Source organism: Micromys minutus, assembly GCF_963924665.1.
Source record: "Micromys minutus genome assembly, chromosome: X".
In the NCBI taxonomy this organism is placed as follows: Eukaryota; Metazoa; Chordata; class Mammalia; order Rodentia; family Muridae; genus Micromys; species Micromys minutus.
The window spans coordinates 62,660,493-62,683,559 of record NC_137970.1 but is presented as its reverse complement, the minus strand read 5'-3'; positions in this window follow the sequence as shown (position 1 = coordinate 62,683,559).

Sequence of the window (23,067 nt, the reverse complement as noted above, 5' to 3'; positions counted from 1 at the left end):
GGTAAAAAAAAAATGGAGGGGGAAATATGGAACCCTAGAGGCTTTTATAGTATCATACCCTCCTTACAGTTTCCCCCTCCTGCAAGATAGTATAAAAATTTCTCCATCTTATATTCATGGTGAGGCCATTTTTTGTCTTGATTGGAATTTGAGTCCTTGATAACAAGCATTGTGGAAAACTACCCAACTCTATTCTAGAAATTGAGGTCAAGTTGTTCAAAGCTCATGGCCAAATGGAACAAAGACCTTTGCATAAAACTAGGACCCCCAAACAGTGGGCAAGTCTACCAGCTAGAGATGATTCCCAGGAAGGCTCCCGAGCCCTCAGAAAAATCCTCTTTTTTGTTGCTGCCATAGGCAATCATACACCACCTGCCACAAAATCAAATCAAAAGTCACTAGGATTGTATACTTCTAGAAGTAAGTGTTGTCTGTAAATGGCACTATCAGATAAAGAAACAAGAGGAAGTCATTGTGACTGTAGATCCTGTGTCAGGGATCTGTGTAAGATATCATCAGAGGATTTTGTCCTGTTTGATGAAGATTGATTGTATTAGTCAAGGTTTTCTAGAGTCACAGCACTTATGGGTAATCTCTATATAGTAAGAGAACATGTTGATGACTTAGAGTGTGTAGTCCAACTCCCCAACAATGATCAGTGGCAGCTGTAAATGGAACTCCAAAGGTCTAAGGATCTGGCAGTTGCTCAGGCCCACAAGGCAAGCAAGTAAAGAATGTCTTCTTCTTCCAATGTCCTTATATAGGTCTCCAGCAGAAGCTGTGGTCCTAATTAATAGTATGTATCACCATGCCTGGATTATGGACCTGCTTTGTCCCCGAACACCTTGAACTCTGAGGTCTCCTTGCCATAGTCTCCTGTGATTAATAGTCGCTATGCCTCAAGATTTTCATTCTGAGATCCAAGACAGAAACTTGTATCTCTCAGCCTCAAGATCAGGATCACAGGTGAGCCATCAAAATCTTAATTGTAGTTCATTCCAGATATAGTCATGTTGACAACCAAGAATAGCCACTATAACTGTTTGATGGTCACCCATGATTTTGGGGGCCATTGTTACAATTTGTGGCTGCTTGTCTCTTTTAGTCATTCAGTTACTTGCACTTAGGATGAATGGAAATATGAGAAGTACAAAATCCCCTCTGAAGAAAAAAAAAACATTTTCAGAAGGGTATATCAGGTGGAGATAATGGTATTCCTTTCTCCCTAGAAAGACTTTGCAATCTTTCTGAACATAAGTGTTCATCTTCAAAAGTAGTGTGGCCTCCTGAAAGATCTTTAGATCCCCCACATAGACAGAGCAATCTGGATCATTGTGATTATATCTTCTAGTCTTTCCAGTCAGTTCCCTTTTGCTAACAATTAGCTAATCGCTGTCTTTCATATATTCTCAAGTTTAAAAGCTGTATTTTTTTTCTAGAGTCCAGGATCCTCTTGGTCTAGTTGGAATGTTCACTGAACCCAGAGGTGTCACAGATGATCCCTGTTCTGTCTCAGTGTTCTTTGTTGTTATGTTATGAATGGTCCAATTGGAAATGTGCTAAGGCTGGAGGAACTGTTACTCCCCAGAGGGAAGACCAGGTGACAGACTCTACTACATCTTGTCTCTTATCTCTCCCATTCCTACAGAATATGCCTAACTTTAGGGATGTCCAGCAAGTTTTGTCTGAAACTGTGGGAACATTGTCCATTCTTCATTTGAAAGAAGCTGGACGCCTTATAAAAAAGATAAATAAGAGGAAGAGAGTAGAGACCCCCATCTCCATTTGTGGTATATGTCCCAGTCTTCACTAGTAATTAATACAACTAGAGGACTCAAACTTCTTCTGTTTGGGGGAAGACAAGGACCCTGATCAGCTTGTTGAAAACTTATGTTTATATACAGCACACAACTTGGGATGATTGCCAGGAGTTCCTGGAAACATTGTTTACTTCCAAGTAGCAAGAATTTGGCCAGTCAACAGAACACTAGCTATAGCTTACATAGAAGCCCAGATAGAGCAGACACCAATGAAAGCAAGAGGTCACCAGACAGCTTTCACAAAACATTATTGAGTGGACTAAAAGTGACAGCTCGAGTTTCTCAAAGAACCACCCTGAGTGAGGTAACCCTATCACCAAAGAACACACATGATATGCACTCACTAGTAAGTGGATATGAGCCCCAAAGCTTGGAATACCCAATATACAATTCGCAGATCATATGAAACTCAAGAAGAAGGAAGACCAAAGTGTGGATACTTCAGTCCTTCTTAGAAGGGGAAACAAAATACTCATAGGAAAAATACAAAGTGTGGAGCAACACCTGAAGGAAAGGTCATCCAGAGACGGTGCCACCAGGGAATTCATCCCATATACAGCCAACAAACCCAGACACTATTGATGATGCTGAGAGAAGCCTAATATAGCTGTCTCCTGGGAGGTTTTGCCAAAGCTTTGTAAATGTAGAGGTGGATGCTCTCAGGCAACCATTGGTCTGAGAACTGGGTCCCAATGGAGGAGTTATAGAAAGGACTGAAGGAGCTTAAGGGATTTGCAAACCCATAGGAAAAACAACAATATCAAACAACCAGACCCCCTAGAGTTCCCAGAGATTCAACCACCAACCAAAGAGTACACATAAAGAAACCCATGGCTCCAACCACATATGTAGCAGCAAATGGCCTTAGTGGGCATGAACAGAAAATGGGCCTTTGGTTCTGTGAAAGCTTGATGCCCCAATGTAAAGGAATGCATAGGCAGGGAGGCAGGAGGGAATCAATAGGTGAGTGGGGGTGCACACTCATAGAAACAGAGTGATAGGGGTTTCTAGAGGGAAAAACAGAAAAGGGGATAAGCTTTGAAATAAAAATAAAGAAAATATCCAATAAAGAAAAAAAAAAAAAACAAAAAAACATGGCAGCTAGAAATCTAACAAGTTTTCCAAGGTAAGTGAGGTCACTCAAGGGCCTGCTTGAATAATCTGCTTAATTTTGGGAAGGGGTCTGTGGGTCAAATTATGTATTTATACTATATACCAACATGCCCCTGAAAATTAGCAAACCAGAGGCATTGCCTTTACCATGTAATTGGCCACAGACATAAGAAAAAATCTCCAGAAATTAGAAGCAGTTAAAGGGATGAATAGATCTCAAATTTGGAGATTATTCAGAAAGTTTACAATAGCTGAAATTCATTCAAAGACATACAGGAAATAATAAATGATCATGCACAGTTTGGACTGTTCTTGGGGAAATGGACAAAAGAGGAAATAGGGGAAATAGACAATGAAAGGGGGAAGGAAATACTATCTGAAGAAACACCAATGTGTCTATTGTACAAAGCATCAGTGAAGAATGACTGACCTGGCAGGAAAAAAAAAACAAAAAAAAAACCTGCAACTTCATCCCCCTACTAGTTAAAACTTGATGGGGCCTGGGGTTCCATATGACTTAGCCTCCCAGGGAGGCCAGGATGACAAAAAGAAAAGCATAATGGAAAATCCATTAACTTTCTAATAGATACTGAAGCAGCTCATTTTCTCTTGAGAGAAGCCCTTGGACATCAGAAAGACTACAGTCCAAGGTGTAATAGACAAATCACCTATTTTCCCTAGGACAAAATACCAAGACTTACTTATTCTGCTTATGCCAAAGTACCCATACCCAAAACCTCAGAGCCAACATTTTTTGTGGGAATCTGACTATTCTATCTCAGAATTCAGGCCAAGATCCTACCAGTATTCTTGTTAACTGTCCTCTATCTGAGATGAACCACTAACAGGAAGACTCAAAGACAGCAACGGAAGAAAAACCCTCAGGCTCTGTGCAGAAACTAAAAGGAAGGTACACTGATATTTAGGATCTCAACAAGTTTACCACCACACAGGCCAATCCATCATAATTAAATTCTACAATACTGGTATGTGTCAAATAATACTCCATGAGCCGTGAGGCCAAGCAAGAGATCGAGAAAACATATAAACCAATTGAAAGAGGGAGAAATTTTTGTTCCCTGCAGCTTATTATAGAATGTTCTTTTTTTCTATTTTCTGAAGCTTAACACTTAAGACAGTACAGGATTTAAAGGAAACTGATAAATGGGTTGGAAATCATCTGCCTCATAATACTGGACCTTTATATCTTTCTAAGCTTGATGCTTTTGCTCCAGAAAAGGAAGATTTATATTGTTCTGGTTCTAAAAGATACTTTCCTCTGCCTACTTTTGATGTTGGTCAAACAAACCATATTAACCCAGAGAGTGAATATACAGGTCAAAAACATGAAATTAAATAAACAAACAAACAAATAAATAAATAAATACATAAATAAATAAATACAAATTAAAAAAATGAAGTTAGTAGCATTGTTTGATGTAGCCCAGAGTACAAATCCATGGGAATTTAGACATAAAATATTTACTAAGCATCCTGTTCCACTTTGTAAATGGTTGCCTCATAGTTTCATCCACTCAAAAGAAGTATAGAGAAATAACAGAAGGTGTTTTACAATCTGTCATGCCCAGAGTCTCAGGTAAAAGGTTCAACTGATTCCCTCATTTCACATACCTAGACTACAACCTAGTGAAAGAAAGTGGATTTTTTCCCATATTATTACAGCATCTTCATATGCTCACTCCCAAATACAAAAGACAGCTATGATAGCTCCTGGGACCTAGTTATATGAAGGTATGTTCTTAATTCAGATATCTTCTTCTCAAATTACTTTAGCTTGTTTCAAATTGACCTAAAGCTATTGAGCAAAGGTACCATGATCCAGATTAACTGTAAAAGGACAGGGACAGTGCTTATGTTCTGAAGATACATGGTCTAATGTAGGTGCTTTCAGCCTACTGTCTTGCTGTAACCCCATTCTTTTCCACAGAGTCTCGTGTAAGCCTGTTTGTTCTGTTAGAGATAATTACTCGAGTCCTGATACTCTCTTTTTTTTCATCATGTTTACATTTGAATACATCTATAACGCAATTTGAATTATGTCAACATTAATATCTGGTTGCACTATTCCATGGTTTCCTACTGACTGCAAACTCAAAGAAAAATAATTACAAATCTGTTCATGACTGCTTATTTTTTTTAAGTTAGTAACTACTATTAATGCTATTGACTACCTTTCTGGAGAAAAGTGTAAACCACTATCTTTTTATATACCCCTTTGCTGTAGCCAGTCTTTGACAGTCTTATCAACATTATACCATTTTATGCTTTCATTTAAGACATAATATCTGTGCTCCTTAGCTTTAGACATCAGCTCATATACATCTCTAATCATTTTCTTATAGTATTAATGCAATGAATTGTTCTTACAGAATAAGATGAACTTTATTATGCATCCTGTCTTTGTCTTTCTGTATGGAGTCTCTCTGTCTCTGTCTCTGTCTCTGTCTCTGTCTCTCTCTCTCTCTCTCTCTCTCTCTCTCTCTCTCTCTCTCTCTTTCTCTCTTTCTGTCCCACAGTCTCTACTTTCAGCTTACCATAAGTCATTGCTTTGGTGTTTTAATTTAAATACCATTTCCCTTGGGGATACTTATCCCAAGCCCAGGAAATTGCCACAAATATGTGCACAATCAAAAGTCTTTGAATAAATGGGGGAAAAGGAATACATATTTTCAACACCTATATGAGAAGTCTTGGCACATATCATAGAAAATAACAGAGCCTTGTGAAGTATGAAATAAAATTATCTATTACATTTCATATGGGGTGATTCTTGAAAGCATTTGTGACAGTTCAACATAGAAATTCATATTCACACTGGAAGAACTAGAACCAAACTCTGTTGGGCTCCAGCAACAAGCTCTCATCAATTGAGTACTGAAAAGCTTACCACCTTATAAGTCTGCAGCTACTGAGTTCCTGTGGTTAAGGGATACTGTAAAGAAAAGGTGTTGATTTGCTAACACTTGTATAGTCAGGTCCTGTGCTACCCATTAAGCAAATGAAAAGCACCCTGAGGTTAGAGAGAACCCCTGCTTACTGCATTTTCAACCAAATCACTGTCTTTTCTCACCTTTGTGGCTAGTTTGCTTACTTAGCAGCATGAATGGTCACTTGTTATTCATGAACTGAAGTGCAAATGGCTGAATACTGCTCTCTGTGAATTCTCATTAATGCACAGTTCTTTTGTGTTTGCTACCCTTTAATTCATTCTGCAACACTCAAGGCTCACTAAATGTAGAGTGGGACAGTATTCTGAAATACACTTCAGATTGACCGAATGTGATTTTTGCCATTCATTCACAATGGCAAAATGTAAAAAGTTGGGAAATTAAGATATTTTCCTAAATAAGCCATTTTGCTTAACTCTATACAGGTGTGTGAAGTACAGGATTTGCATGGTAAAACATGCACTTTGTGACTTGCTTTGAATTTCTAAGCACTTCTATTTCCATAACTGTCTTGGAGCTGCAGGTGCACAGGATATTTACACCAAAGACAGAAATAATGTATGAATTATTCCCTCTTCTAGCTACTTCCCCTCTTTACTTCCCAGCCTGAGAGTTTGATAGTAAATAGGACTATGTTCAAGAAAGAGGGAGAAGAAAGAAACTTTACAATTTGTGCCAAATGACTTTAATCCATCTAAGAAAAGCATAAATTAATCCTCTTTCTCTGTGCACTCTCTGAGTATGAAGCTAGACGCAGTGTTTGTGTCTTGGCTCTTTAGGAGCCCTTATTCTTTACTAAATTGAATGAATTTCACTGATTTCAGTCACTAATTGGTTCAATTCATTAACAACATATTTGGAGTTTTCTTTTGTTTTTAATGTAGACTTAATGAAATACCTCTGTTTATGTGTTACTTTCTCACAAAAAGATATTTCATTAGAAAACAGATGAATAAGACATAGCCTTATTTCAAAAGGCCCTTGATGTCTTAATAACAGATATTTCTGTGCTTACTGACACAGAGATAGATAGCTCTTTCTGTCCCTTGTTTAACTAATAATATATTTATGCTTTGAAAATAAATATTGCCCACCAAAAACTTGAAATTAATCTGATAAATTTTAAGTTTCCTGTCTGAGAAGGTGGTTTATACATTTTTCTATGAGAAAATGAGATGAAATAAAATAGGTTTTTGTAATAAAATAAAATGTTTAGATGAATATATAATATAATGGTCAGAACTGAACTTCTTAGTAAACTGCCTTCTCTAGCTACACACATATTTACATTAGTAAATTTACATTAGCAGACACATTTACATTAGTAATTCTAAATGGTTGACTGAATGATTAAGGCTTCAGATTTTGAAGAGCTGGAAAGTGGCAGATCTTGGATTAAGTTATTTGGGCTGCATCTATTTGTCTATTTCTTTGTCTAAACATTTAGGAATTTATTACGCAGATAGCTGCATTCCCACTTGCTCCATGCCCAAAACTAAGAATGTGATAAGATGACATGTTAAAAACCAGTAACAGTTTTACCTGCTCTGTTATAGCACCTGAGGTTCTTCCTTGTATATTTAAAAAAATGCCTTGATTTATAAATTGTCTGGGCTCTGCAACCATCAAAGTTCAGGTAATTATTTCTTCTCTGGGCTACTCATATTCATAGGTGGCACGAGAATGTACTAAAGAGTATATTTGTGTCAATCTGGAATTATCAACTAAATGAACAAATAAATATATGGATGACTTCTAGATCTGTAAACTCTAAAGATCCTATAATGTTACTCCAATAATATCCAATTTAGAGCTTACAAATATAGAAGTCATTCATATATTCCTATTGACTAGGAACACAGATTAAGGTTAAATGAAATTCCATGTACCACCTGGAAGCAGTTTTATGAAAGTTTTATAACAATAGAACAGATAAAGCTATATAAACCAAGGCCTTAAAAAATATTTGTGAAGTGTCCACCTCTTATAATCAGATAGTACTTCCAATTGATGCAGTGTGACACCAACCCACAAAGGTCTTTAACACAAAATGTGTCCTGCATACAATATGTGCAAGGACAAATATGTAGCAGTGTTTGAGAGAATGGCCAAGCAATGACTGTCCCAAATCGAGGACCATCCCATGGGAAAAAGCCAAACCTTGACACTGTTAATGATACACTGCTATGCTTGCAGACAGGAACCTACCAAGACTCTCTATTGAGAGGCTTCACCAGATGATGGAAACAGATATAGGGATCCACAGCCAACACTATAGTATCCAGAGGAGTCAAGTACACCAAAAAGATGACCCACAAAGTCAGCTAACCAGGGCAATATAGTATCACAGAGACTGAATCATGAACCAAAGAGTATACTTAGGCTGGGCCTAGACACCTACATATACATAGATGACAATATGTAGCTTGGTCTTTATGTGAGTACCCTAAAAATTGAAGCAGGGGTTGTATTTGACTTTGAATAACTTTTCCCTAGTTGGGCTTCATTGTTTGTCCTCATTGGGAGAAGATGCCTCTTGTCCTATTACAATTTGATATGTCAAGACAGGTTGTGTCTACCCATGAAGGTGAAACAGAGAGAGGAGGGTCGGACAGGAAGAAGAGAAGGAAGAGGGATAACATTCAGGATATACAGTGAATAAATAGAAAATTAAAGAAAAGTTTAAACTATATGTATATAATGTTTATCATTACAATATGCATTGGTGGAAAATTAAGTAAGCTTGTTGAAAAAAAAACAAAGGAAATTTCATATATATAAGAGTCAGATGTTGTCTGATGGAATTCTTAGCCTTTTAGTTGGTAGAAACTATGAATTTGTTCTTTCTCTTTGCCTGCCTGCAATTTGTGGATCATATGTGAGCTCTCAGCTAATGATCCAGTGAAATACCTGCCTGTTTCCCATGATTGATCATGGACTCACCTTTGAAACTTTAGAGAAATCTCCAGTTAAAAGTTGACTTGGTCATGCTATCTCTTCACAGAAATAGAAGAGCAGCTAAGACACCCAAGTACTCTACTACATAAAAAAAGGGACTAAATTATATCTGCTTCTGTTTTTATCAGAAGGAGGTTTAGGTAACTGTCTTGTTTATAAAATTATGACAGAGTTCATTAATTTTTTTGTTTTCTTTTTGTTTTTCTTCTAAACTTTATTTTAAAAAACAAAGATAATAGAAAAAATTGTAAGCATTTTTGCATAAATGTATACAAATACATTTTTGTCAGAGCTTGGTGTTTTTTTTTTTTTTGTTTGTTTGTTTGTTTTTTTTTTCTCTCTTTTCTTTAAGGCTTGGTACTCTGCATTAAGGTCTTACTAGTTACAATGAGCAAAAAGTACATGTAAAACAGGATGTAACCTGGAATTAGTAAACATTTTCTTGGTGTGAAAGGATTGAGCATAATTATGTTTTGTTTTGTTTTGTTTTTTTCTTGAACTTCACACAGACTCTGAGTTGTGGCTGGGGCAGTCCGAGCCTCTGGGGTTAGCATCCCACTATCAGTGACTGCATATTATGTCTGTTCTTTTGTGACTTGGTTATCTCACTCAGGATGATATTCTCTAGATTCAACCATTTTCTTAAGAATTTGGTTAAGTCATTGTTTCTGATAGCTGAGTAGTACTCCATTGTGTAAATGTACCACAAATTTTGTATCCATTCATCTACTGAAGGACATCTGGGTTATTTCCAGCTTCTGGCTATTATAAATAGAGCTGCTATGAACATTGTGGTGCATGTATCTTTGTTGTATATTGGAGTGTCTCTGGGGTATATGACCAGAAGTAATATAGCTGGATCTTCAGTTAGTACTATGTCCAATTTTCTGAGGAATCGCCAGAGTGATTTCCACAGCGGTTGTATCAGTTTACAACCCCACCAACAGTGGAGAAGTATCCCTTTTTCTCCACAACCTCGCCAGCATCTGCTGTCATCTGAGTTTCAGATCTTGGCCAATCTGACTGGTCTGAGGTGGAATCTCGGGGTTGCTTTGATTTGCATTTCCCTGATGGCTAAGGATGTCAAGGACTTCCTTTGATGTTTCCCAGCTATTCCATATTCCTCAATTGAGAACGTTATGTTTAGCTCTGTACCCCATTTTTTAATAGGGTTATTTGATTCTCTGGTGTCTGGCTTTTTGAGTTCCTTGTATACCTTGGATATTAGGCATCTATCTGATGTGGAGTTGGTAAAGATCTTTTCCCATTCTGTTGGCTGCTGTTTTGTTTTCTTGACAATTTCCTTAGCCTTACAGAAACTTTGCAAACTCATTAAGTCCCATTCCTTAATCTTTGACCTTAGAGCTTGAGCCATTGGTGTTTTGTTCAGAAAATTTTCTCCTGTGCCTATGTGTTCTAAGGTTTTCCCTAATTTCTCATCTAATAGTTTCAGTGTATCTGGTTTAATGTGGAGATCTTTGATCCACTTACACTTGAGCTTTGTACAAGGAGATGAGAAAAGGTCTATTTTCATTCTTCTGCATGCTGAGTGTCAGTTGGACCAACAATATTTGTTGAATAGGCTGTCTTTTTCCATTGAATGTTTACAGCACCTTTGTCAAAAATCAGGTGACCATATACATGAGGGCTCATTTCTGGATCTTCTATTCTGTACCAGTACCATGCAGTTTTCAGCACAATTGCCTTTTAATATAGCTTGAGGTTAGTTATAGTTATTCCACAGATGTTTTCTTGTTGTTGAAGATGGATTTTGTTATTCTAGGTCTTTTGTTATTCCAGATGAAATTTCACAATGATCTTTCCAACTCAATGAAGTACTGGGTTGGAATTTTGATGGGGATTGCATTGAGTCTGTAGATTGCTTTTGGTAGGATGACAGCAAATGGTATACTGTGATAGAATACTATGGAGAAAAATCCCAAGAAAACTCCATCTTTTTATAAGGAAGTGTAACAGTCAACAAGCCTAGCTAGGACAATCTTTTTGCAAGAGGGCCCAGTTAAATTGTCCAGAGTGACAGTTGCTTGACTTGAGGCACAGTTACACTCCAATCTCTTACAATCACAAGTTTTTTAAAAGTTAGAAATTATTAGGAAATTTACTTGGTATTAGTGGAGTAAATATAGCTGTGTAAAAATATTATAGTAGACAAGGACTAGAAATCTTATAAAATACAGGCTTCAAAAAGATAATATCTAAAATATGAACAATATTTACAAATATGTATCAGTAATTAGAAAGACAATGAACTTAAGAAGATAAGTATATGCTACAATAAGCTTATTTTCTAATACAAAACACATTATTAAAATATAAGAAATACAGAAAAATATTAGAGTAGGAATTAGAAAATATAAACTGTAGCAGTGATATTAATGCCAGAAAATATTTAGAAAAAATTAACGAGGATAATTATAGTCTTAAAAACTGATAAAGTGGTTGATTATCCAAAGCCACATAACAATTATTAATAAGCATATGCTCAGCAAAAGAAAATCAAATTACATGCGGCAATAACTCAGACATCCAAAGAAAAATGAATCTTCTATTAGAGTTGAAAATTGTTATCTATACTCTTCAGGTAGTTCCAGCAGACAGAAAAATCAATAAAAATGTAATTGAACCGAAAAAAATATCAATCAATACATCTAATGCTTTAGTACAGAATACTACAAAAATAGCCAGCTTCACCTTCTTCTCACTTTCATTTGGATGTCCATTAGGAAGAATCACATCTTAGTACATGAAATAATAAAAAGTCTAAGTCTGAAGGTCTATCTCAGTGGTATTTTCTTTGTCTTATGTGCAAAAGGACCTGAATAGATTCTTAGCACATCCCCCAAATATATTAATCATATTAATCACAAATCTCTGTAATGTATAAATAAGTCACCAAATATAAAAATGATATCAAGGTTAATGCCAAAATATTAAATGGTCATGTGTAAAAAAAAAAAAGTCAGTCAAACTCAAGCTAAAACCTTTTTGCATATTGCAAAGAAGTATAAGAAATTTTTGGAAACTGAGGGCCTATATAGGAAAGTTTGTTAGGAAAAGAATATATAAGAAGTACACACAGTAGATAGGAAACAGAAAAGTGTTACTATTTTGGACAACTCATATTTTAAATAATTCATAAGAAGAAATTACTAGAATTAAAAGGTGAGGGTGAATCATAGGATGAGAATAGCAAAAAAGTCTCTAAATTAGATTGTGTGTGCATTAGAAATAAAACTGAAAGAAATATTAAAGTTTGTAAAAGTAACATTTATTGGCCAGATGTAACTTATTTTGGAGGCTTACTGGTAAATAAGCTCATTCTTTCTATTTCTGAACTCTTGCTGGATAGTTAAGCTCAACTCTTCTGGATTTTTCTGTCTTCACCTGCAACCTAACTGTAAAAATTTCCTGGTAAAATAAAATTTCCTCTCCCCTCTCTCTTCTCCCCTCTCCCCCTACCCTCTCTTTCCTCCCCACCTCTCTCTCTCTCTCTCTATCTCTCTCTCTCTCTCTCTCTCTCTCTCTCTCTCTCTCTCTCTCTCTCTCTCTCTCTCCTGCTCTCCTAATTTCTTTGTTTGCTATACTGTTATCATGAATTAGTCATAATTTATCTCTCACTCATTCTTTCAAAACTTTCTCTGATTCATCACTTTGTTTACCTTTCCATTAGATGTCACTTTCATACATATTTTCTTTGTCCTACCCACATATTCAGCTTGAAGAAGCTATGAAGATTCTTTGCCCAATTGCTTGGACTTTGGGGGGGTGGAAGTGGTTATTGTAAGGTTTTTAAAAAGAATGGTAACTAAGTTGAAATCATGTCTTCACTAGTAGGAATCTTTCTAATTGATACACAGTTAAAGTTATAATCTTTATGGTGCTATAAAATTGATTTGGTACAGATTTAAGGTTTATACAATGTTTTAGTTGATTAAACAACACTAGTTAAGGGCTAGCTAAAAAAACTCATGGTTGTGAGTCATTAAAGGGGTGGGTTTTCTTTTTTTTTTTTTTTTAAGATAATTTCAATTAAAGATGGCCAAGAGTAATCAAGTATTAACAGTGCAGGGATACTTTGTATAGAACAATAATCTTCAATGGCATCAGAAGTCCTTAAAATATGACATTTATAGACATTTTTATTAAATATCATTTGACTAGAGACCTGTCTACTCCTGACAGCACTCATTCCTAGATTCTAAGAAGAAATTGAGCATCAATGGCATTGCTCCAATTGTGGTGAGACAGCCACTAGGCTAGATTTACCTCATTCATCTACAGACAATACTGTCTAGAAATGGACACATTATGGGGGATAATCAACTGATAATCTTAGCCAAGCAAGAATTATCACCCTTTTAAAATTTTGAATTACGAAGGTCTGTCAGATATGATCCTGGGCCAAAAAGATGAAGACTGATGCTCCACTGTTTTGAAGAATGAGGGACTCTCAAATTGTTCAGCAGTCTCTATAAATTAACTACTTTTGTAAGCTGTGTTTTTATTTTTCATATGTCAGGTAATATTAGTTGTTCTGGGGTTTTTGACATGGTTGAAGAATGTTAGTCTCATAGCCAAACCAGCTGTCTGGCATTAAGAAAGATAATATAAATCTAAATGTGTGTTTTTTTCAGATGACATACAATCTAGAACCAAAATATAAGTCAGGTGTAGAATTATAGTTTTTTTTTTTTTTTTTTTTTTTTTTTTTTTAAGATAGATGACAAAGTACTTTATTTAATAGACAAAACTGATGGACTGGGTGTTAAGGCTGTCTTATACTTCATAAATTGTAGAATGGTATTAGTTGTACTCATTTTATCATTCAGGGAAAAGAGCCCTTTAACTGGACAAAAAGTGGAAAATGTTGTAGATTGTCCTGCAGATATTTGTACCTTGATGTTAATTCTACTTCCACAAGAAGGGTTGCCTAATCAAGTAGTCAGGTGACTTCATCTGAACCTTCCTTCCATTATAATTATTAAAATAATGGCGAGAGCCAGTGATTGGTCAGGGGAAGGAAAAGTGGAGAAACATGATCTGAGGAGAGGGATACAGAGCTGGACAGGAGAGGATCAAGATGGAGCTCAAGAAGGATGAGCTGAATCCATGTGGACTTAATTGGCATTAGGTAGCTATGAAGGTTTTAAGAAATTTATAGATCTTTTACCTTGTATAGAAGGACAGTTTGTATCTTTGTCTATTTGATGTAATCTTATTGTGTAGAGGGTTTGTGGATCGAGAATTGAATATATAAACCTGTATGAAAAGCAAAATATCAAAAAAATACACTATTAGAATGCTTTTTTACTAAATATTTTTACTAAATATTTTTACTAAATATTTTTACTAAATATTTAAGTAGTAATTCTTAAATGCACATTGAAATATAAGTGAATCAAAGCCAGAATAGACATCTTCAACAACAAAACAACTCCTCCAAATTTCAAAAATCATCAACATTTGTATTTCCCCATATTCACAAACCTTGGCTTTATAATTCCATTATTTTTAATTCAGGACAGTTTAATTTAAGAGTTTTATTACTTTTCTTCTTATGCAGTTTTGTTATTTCACTTGTTCTTTTAGACAAGTTCTGGCTCTGTAGATCAGAACTCATGTAGGCTAGCATCAACTACATGTGTCGTAATTTGCCAAAGAATGATACTCTAGATTCAAATAGTTGCCAAAGCCAAGATTGATTTATTCTGCAAAAATTTAACATTCAGGGGTCGGGTCTATGATTTAGAAAGCTGGAGATACCCAGGGAGCTTGCTGACCCAATTACAGAAAATTACGGGGATTTCTAGGAGGGGTAAGTGATCGTTATCTTTATTGCTTTTCTGGATATCTAAAGGTATATGGGTTATAATTGGGATTGGTTAGGGCTCTGGGGAGATTCCAGAACAATGCTGGGGTCCAGAAAACTGTTAATGGGAAAGCCTGGAAACTTGCTGACTCACTGCTCTGTCCCTGTCCAGGTAGCAGGGAATCTTGTGATTGTAGACAGCTGCTGATTGGTTGCCTGCAAACTTTGGTTTTCCCAGTAATTGACCTGCTTGGACTTGCCCTGTTCTGAGAAAAATAAATTTAGGCCTAGTCTCTTAAACTACCAGTTTGAAGCCTGTCATGGCGTCAGCCTTTTTCAGGCCTCTTACTCAAAGCAATCCTATTGTTATCCTCTTCTGGGTGTTAAAATAATATGCATGTACTCAACTTAGGGTGTGACCATTTAGTCCATCATTCTTATTTTAGAGGATAGGCTTTGGACACAGAGAAACTCAATTATAGAGTGAGGATGTTCATGACTGTAAGTATATCTTTCTTTTTTAAATTGAATTCATTGTTGTCTTAGAGGCTAACTGCTGAATAGGTTTACCCTTTCAATTTATTTCTGTCCTCTGCCTTGCTGGTTCAACTGAACTGTTCTGACTCAAATTCTCCTGAAATCTGACTGATGAAAACTCTCTTCTCTTGGCTTCTAACTCAATTGCCCTGCTTCACATCAAACTATCTCTGGGAATCTGTTCTAATTTCTGGCTATTCTCTCTCTGTCTCTGTCTCTCTCTCTCTCCTTGTCTATGCTGCACTTTGAAGCTGCCTCTTTTTCCTGTGCTGTACTCATGAATTTTTCCTATCCTGTATCTGATTCATTCTTTCAAATTATCTTTCTCTGATTTGTCACCTTGTCTGACCCTTAATTCTAGATGTCAATTTCAAACATAGTATTCCCTTCTACAAATGAATCTTGTGTAAATTGTTCATGACAAAAGGTGTGTGGTATGTCTGTATTCCAGATCTTGTTCTTTGTATGGGATCATTTTTTAGAGTAGTCCTGCTGTTGGATTAATTTTTTTTTTCTACACAGTATAAGAGTAAGAGTGATTCATAGCTTAAGCCCAGTTAGAGTGTTTCACATATACTGTTGTCAAGTATAAATTCACACTTATAAAAATAGACATATTAAATGTCTCTACAAAAGCTGAAATCTTAGGAGAGTAATATAACTCAGAAGGTGAAGTAATTTGCCTCCCTGTCTGACATGTTAATGATGTAAGTTTACTCTTTGGAATGCACATAGAAGACAAAACGAACTGAGTCTCTGAAGATGTCCTCTGAAATTTGAATGGATAGTGTTGTTCTTTCCCAATACAAAATACATAAAGTAAATATATAATTTTTGTGGCAAGGATGTCTTATTTTATTATTATTATTATTATTATTATTATTATTATTATTATTGGTTTGTATTGCTCTAATATAACACTATAACAGAGCTACATGGGATGGAAACTTTATTCCATGTTATGCCCAGTAGTCAAGGGTAGGCAAGATAGGACTTTGAGGTAGGACCTGATGAAGAGGCTACAGTTTGTTACTTACTAGACTACTCCTCATGGCTTACTAAAATTGCTTTTGTAAACCATCCACTACTCCAGGAATAGCACCATTCCACATAGAATAGGCCCACCTATATTTATCACCAATGGCAAAAATGTCCCCCAGATTTGCCTACATTTCAGTTTTATGGAGGCATCTTTTTCAAATATGATTATTTTTCTAGATAATTCTAGGATTGGGTCAAGTTGACAGACACCAACCAGCACACAAATCTTCAATACACCATTTTAGTTCCTAGTATAAGCCCTTCAGTTAGACTAAAAAGCTTCCATTAGCCAAATTAATGTGTTTATAAAGGAAGTGATTTTATAATATGGAATGGTCTAATACATTTTAATTGTACATTAAAAATTTACAGCAGTATTTGGATCACTATTCATAAGAAATTTAATCTTTAAGTTATATAAATGCCTTTTTAGAAATACTTAATATGGGATGTAATAAATTGATTCCAGTGAATTACAAACTTTAAGAGCTAAATAACTATAAGCTTATGTTGAGATCTCTTGTTTAAATAAAATTCTATAAGACATTAAAGATAAATTTGTTCTTTCTATCTTCTTATACATACAGACCGTAATATATTACACCTAAATGCATCCAGTTTTAAAGTTATTATTGGAAAATATACACATTTGAAATTATAACAGTACTTTATTATTTTAAATTTATTTTGTCTGGACTGCAGTAATCACTTAGAATTTCATAGCAATGACTGTTTTTCTGAAAAATCTGGTTTGATTTTCAAAACCCTCATGGTAGCTCATTGCTGTTTATAACTCCAACTACATAAAATCTAACTCCTGCTTCTGTTGTTCTGAATACCCATACATATAGGGTGCAAGTATGGGATATGAGAGAGTCAGAGGGTAGACCGGGAGGGGCATGTGATGCTAGCCATAACTGGACAAGCTAAAAATTAGCACCTGTTTATCCTGAGATGGGCAGCCTCGGATTATTATATAATCCACAACTGGTAAAATCTTATTTAGCAAGGCTGTAAGGGGTTTATTTAAGGAAAGATTCCTGCTATTAATGTGCTTTACCTGTTATTATTAAACATTATATAACAATCATTAAGTAGTAGCACAGCCCTTTGGAACAGATCTCTGCAGATCTATGAAGATGTACTGCCTTTTAGTGATTCTACATAGACATATAAATGACTGCTTAACTCTTAATGACAATCCTATATAAATTCCTAAAATGATAACTGATTATTAAGCTTTTTTATAGCAAGGTTACCATTAGGTCATTTCTTTTTTTATTTTTCTTACAACTTTCTTTAAGAAGAGTGATACATGTACAGATTTTTAAAAGCATTTTGACAATTCTATTAGAGGTTTGATAGCATGCATTGAAATCCTACTAGTTAATATAAGCATAAAGTACATCTAGAACAAAATATAACACAAAAACAGTCAGAGTTTTAATGGTGTGTATAGATTCAACATAATGATCTTTTTATGTATGACTTATTAATTTATTTATTCATTTCACATTCAAACAATATCATCCTTCCTCCTCCCATTATCTCCTTAAACACACCCTTTCTTCATTCTTTTTTTTAACAACTTTATTTTAAGAAACAAAGATAAATGTACAGATTTTAAGCATTTTCTGCACAAAAGTATACAATACATTTTTGTCAGTACTTGTTTTTTTTTTTTTAAAAGGTTTGATAGTGTGATCCAGATCCCACTAGTTACAATGAGCATAAAGTACATGTAAAACAAGATGCAACCTGGAAATAGTCAGTTTTCTTGGTGTGTAAAGATTTTTTTTTTTTTTTTTTTTTTTTTTTTTTTTTTTACAATGAGCAAACAGTACATGTAATGCAGTGTGCAACCCGGAATTTGTCAGTGTGTTCTTGGTGGGTAAGGATTGAGCATGACTCCTTTTTCTTGTTTGTTTTCTTTTGTTTGTTTTGTTTTGTTTTGTTTTGTTTGTTTCTTGGACTTCATACAGTCTGTGAGTTGTTTCTGGGGCAGTATGAGCCTCTGGGCTTAGCATCCCACTATCAGTGACTGCATATTATGTCTGTTCTTTTGTGACTGGGTTATCTCACTCAGGATGATATTCTCTAGATGCAGCCATTTTCTTAAGAATTTGGTTAAGTCATTGTTTCCGGTGGCTGAGTAGTATTCCATTACATAAATGTACCACAATTTTTGTATCCATTCATCTACTGAAGGACATCTGGGTTCTTTCCAGCTTCTGGCTATTATAAATAGAGCTGCTATGAACATTGTGGTGCATATATCTTTGTTGTGTATTAAAGTGTCTCTGGGGTATATGCCCAGAAGTGGAATAGCTGGGTCTTCAGGTAGTACTATATCCAATTTTCTGAGGTATCGCCAGACTGATTTCCAGAGTCGTTGTATTAGTTTACAACCCCACCAACAGTGGAGAAGTGTTCCTCTTTCTCTGCAACCTCTCCAGCATCTGTTGTCATCTGAGTTTTGGATCTTGGCCAATCTGACTGGTGTGAGGTGGAATCTTAGGGTTGTTTTGATTTGCATTTCCCTGGTGGCTAAGGATGTTGATGCAATCCCCATCAAAATTCCAACCCAGTTCTTAATTGAGTTGGAAAGATCAATGTGCAATTTCATATGGAACAACAAAAGACCTAGAATAGCGAAATCCATCCTCAACAACAAGAAAACATCTGTGGGAATCATTATCCCTGACCTCAAGCTATATTACAAGGCAATTGTGCTGAAAACTGCATGGTCCTTGTACAGAAATAGGCATGTGGATCAATGGAATAGAATAGAAGATCCAGAAATGAGCCCTCACGTATATGGTGACCTGAGTTTTGACAAAGGAGCTGTAAACATTCAATGGAAAAAGGACAGCCTATTCAACAAATGGTGTTGGTGCAACTGGCACTCAGCATGAAAAAGAATGAAAATAGACCTTTTCTTATCTCTTTGTACAAAGCTCAAGTGTAAGTGGATCAAAGACTCCATATTAAACCAGATACACTGAAACTATTAGATGAGAAAATAGGGAAAACCTTAGAACACATAGGCACAGGAGAAAATTTTCTGAACAAAACACCAATGGCTCAAGCTCTAAGGTCAAAGATTAACAAATGGGACTTAATGAGATTGCAAAGTTTATGTAAGGCTAAAGACATTGTCAAGAAAACAAAACGGCAGCCAACAGAATGGGAAAAGATCTTTACCAACTCCACATCAGATAGAGGCCTAATATCAAAGGTATACATAGAACTCAAAAAGCTAGACACCAGAGAATCAAATATCCCTATTAAAAAAAGGGGATACAGAGCTAAACAAAACGTTCTCAATTGAGGAATATGGAATGGCTGAAAAACAACTGAGGAAGTTCTCGACAACATAATGATCATTGAATACCAAAATTTGCCACAACACTATATTTTTAGCTCTTGGATTATTAATGTTTTAAGGTCTAGGTGTACCACACTCTGAGAGGGTGCTATACACTTATCTGTTTTCTCCTAAGAAAGACTGAGGCTTTCACTAGCTGAATTTTTTCTTTTTCCTTACCTTTTTATTAAGAGAGAGAGAGAGAGAGAGAGAGAGAGAGAGAGAGAGAGAGAGAGAGAGAGATACATTTACAGATTTTTAAAGGAAATTTCACAAAACATTATACAAATATTTTTGTCAGTTCTTAATTCATTTAGAGGTTTGATAGCATGCAAAGATGTCCCACCAGTTACCATTAGCATAAAGTACATGTAGGACAGAACATAACATGGAAACAGATTACTTTTTGGGTATAAATTAAGCATAATAATCTGTGAATACCAAAAATTGCCACTAGGCAATTATCTTAGCTCTTGGATTAGTAATGATTTGAGGTCCAGGTGTACCACACTCTGAGAGGGTGCTATACATTTATTTTTTTCTTAAGAAAGACTGAGGCTATCATTTCTTTTTTATTCTTTGTTTTCTTTTCTCAATCTGTAGGCTGCTATTTTGTTTTCTTGACAGTGTCCTTAGGCTTACATAAATTTGCAATCTCATTAAGTCCCATTTGTCTATCTTTGACTTTAGGGCATAGTTCTGATAATATATACAGTGATATTTTCAGTGTTCTTGGTTTATTGGGGAGATCTTTGATCCACTTGGACTTGAGCTTTCTACATGGAGATAAGAAAGGGTCTATTTTCATTCTTCTGCAAGCTGAGTGCCAGTTGAACCAACCCCATTTGTTTAAGAGGCTGTCCTTTTTCCATTGAATGCTTACAGCTCCTTTGTCAAAAATCAAGTGACCATATATGTGAGGGCTCATTTCTGGATCTTCTATTCCATTGATCCAGGTGTCAATCTCTGTACCAGTACCATGTCATTTTTAACACAATTGCCTTGTAATATAGCTTGATGTCAGGGATGGAGATTCCTGCAGTTGTTTTCTTGTTTTTGATGATTAATTTCGCTATTCTAGGTTTTTTTTTTTTTTTTTTTTTTTTTTTTTTTTTTTTTTTTTTTTTTGTTTGTTTTTTGTTTTTTTTTGTTATCCCAGATGAAATTGCACATTGCTCTTTCCAACTCTATCTAGAATTGGGTTGGAATTTTGATGGGGATTGCATTGGATCTGTAGATTGATTTTGGTAAGATGGCCATTTTTCAATGTTAATCTTTCCAATCCATGAACATGGGGGATCTTTCCATTTTCTGACATCTTCCTCGATTTCCTACTTGAGTGATTTTAAGTTCTTGTCATACAATTTCTTCACTTGCTTAGTTAAGATTCACACCAAGGTATTTCATATTGTTTGTGACTATTGTAAAGGGTATCTCTTCCCTAATATCTTTCTCCACATGTTTGTCCTTTGAGTAGAGGAAGGCTACTGATTTGTTTGAGTTAATTTTGTATCCAGCCGCTTTGCTGAACTTGTTTATCAGCTGTAGAAGTTCTCAGGTGGAATTTTTGGTGTCATTTATGTATGCTATCATGTAGTCTGCAAACTGACATTTATACTTCATCCTTCCTAATTTGTACCCCTTTGATTTCCTTTTGCTGTTTAATTGCTCTGGCCAGGACTTCCAGTACTTTGTTGAATAGGTAGGGGAGAGTGAGCAACCTTGTCTAGTCCCTGATTTTAGTGGGAACGCTTCAAATTTCTCACTGATTAGTTTGCTGTATATTGTTTTTATTATGTTTAGATATGGGCCTTGACTTCCAGTTCTTTCCAAGACTTTGAACATGAAGGGGTGTTGAATTTTGTCGAATGCTTTCTCAGCATCCAGTGATACAACCATGTGATTTTTTTTCCTTTGAGTTTGTTTATATGGTGGATTACACTGATGGATTTCTCTATGTTAAACCATCCCTGCATCCCAGGGATGAAACCTATTTGATCACTGTGATCAAATAGACTTCATTCTTAGCTCTTGGATTATTAATGATTTAAGATCCAGGTGTACCACACTCTGAGAGGGTGCTATATATTTATTTATTTTTTCCTAAGTAGGACTGAGGCTTTCATTTTTTGGCCTTTGTTTTTCTTGAGCTTCCTATGTCCTGTGAGTTGTTTCTGGGGTGGTCAGAGCTTTCTGGAGTTAGTATATAATTATCAGTGGTTGCATATTATGTCTGTCCTTTTGTGGTTGGGTTTATGTCACTCAGGATGATATTCTCTAGATGCATCCATTTTCTTAAGAATTCTATAAAGCCATTCTTTCTAAAAGCTGAGTAGTACTCCATTGTGTAAATATACTACAATTTTTTATCCATTCATCTACTGAAGGACATCTGAGTTATTTTCATATTCTGGCTATTGTAAATAGTGCCACTATAAACATTGTGGTGCATGTGTTTATATTGTATGTTGGAGCATCTCTGGGGTATATACCCAGAATGGGATAACTGGGTCTTCAGGTAGAACTATGTCCAATTATCTGAGGAACCACCAGACTGTGTTCCAGAGTGGTTGTACCAGTATACAACCAGACCAACATTTCTGGAGTGTTCTTCTTTCTATTCATCCTTACCAGCATCTGCTGTCATCTGAAATTTGATCTTAGCCATTCTGACTACTGTGAGGTGGAATCTCAGGGTTGTTTTGATTTGCATTTCCCTGATAACTTGGGATGTGGAGCACTTCCTTAGATGCTTCTCACCCATTGTATATTTCTCAGTTTAGAATTTTTTGTTTAGCTCTCTACCCCATTTTTAATAGAATTGTTTGATTCTCTGGAGTCTAAATTCTTGAGTCCTTTGTATACATTGAACACTAGACCTCTATTAGATAATAGGTTGGTAAAAATCTTTTTCTAATCCATTGGCTGCCAGTTTCTTTTCTTGACCTTATAGAAACATTGCAATCTCATTAGGTCATTTCTGATAGTCAAAACAGCAATGAGATCTCTGTCAGTCTCCCAAGTGTCACCAGTTAATTGCTCTTAGTAACCAGACTTTCTCCTACAAATAGCACATTCCAAGAGGTTGTAAAACAATTAATCCTTGTTCATAAAAAAGGAATCTATATTAGATAGACTGGGTATATCTATACAAAACTTCACTAATAACTTAGTTATTTTGTTAGATCTTCCGTGAACCTGTGGAACTGAGACAGGTGATAGATGTTTATACAGATAATTACTCCTAATCGATATGCATGTAAATATTATCTCTCATAAAGTTTTATTTCAATTTATAATTAGGTTTTTTTGTGAACTTGTGATGAACTTTGTAACATGTGATCATATATACTAAAAGATGTATATAAGTAGTGAGGAACAGACAGAAAGGCATTACCCATCCCAACTCCTTTTCCATTTCCTTTCCCTGTT